Raw genomic sequence first — 858 nt, 5'->3', positions numbered from 1 at the left:
AAGCTCCAAATGATAGTTGACTGATGAGATGCACAGCATGGCTCCTGGTGTGCTGTCCTCAGTTTTTGGGTGTGCTCTTCTGAAGCATGAAACTAGTATAGACTTCATAAAACCTCCAGGCAATTCACCTGTAGTCTTACTCCAGAAGGAACTCTTTTAGTGGAATTTGTCACTCACGTTCACTGCATGTATAGTGTAATGTCTTAATGCAGAAGAATTACCATTGTCTTTACCCACAACTGAATCACATGGGAACATGAGAAAATACATCTGAGGTACTTGGTATGTAAAATGAGCCAAAATCACAGTTTATACAACTACTGAGCTTCTGTTTTTAACTAATGTCAGCAGATAGATTCTCATGGTTATTCACACTCATTTTTAAATTGTCCATATATTAAAACATGATAAATCATCAATAATTGGTAAGTGATGATCAGTGGTGGAGAAAGTACTCAAAAAATGTACTTAAGTAAAAGTACAAATACACAGACAAAAATGTACTCAAGTAAAAGTAAAACTACCACATTAACATTTCTACTTAAGTAAAACTAAAAAAGTACTGGCATTTAAAAATACTTAAGTATTAAAAGTAAAAGTACTTGCTGAATGCATTACCTAATCCCTAATACAATATCATTAAGTGAACCGATCGTATTTAATTTTAATACATTAGAAATGTGCCATTTTAATGAACAATACCACAGATAAAGCATGTTTTTATTATGCTTACTCTCTGTAAAATAGTTTAGACTTAGATATGTGATTCTATGCATCATAATTTCAGGGATGGAAACATCTTGTCTCCTGTCCTAACATAGCATGAACTTCACTTTTTTTTTTTTGCCACTAGTGGCA

The sequence above is a fragment of the Poecilia formosa genome, unplaced genomic scaffold (genome assembly GCF_000485575.1).
Source record: "Poecilia formosa unplaced genomic scaffold, Poecilia_formosa-5.1.2 Scaffold179, whole genome shotgun sequence".
Taxonomy (NCBI): domain Eukaryota; kingdom Metazoa; phylum Chordata; class Actinopteri; order Cyprinodontiformes; family Poeciliidae; genus Poecilia; species Poecilia formosa.
Note: the sequence above shows the minus strand (reverse complement) of the source record.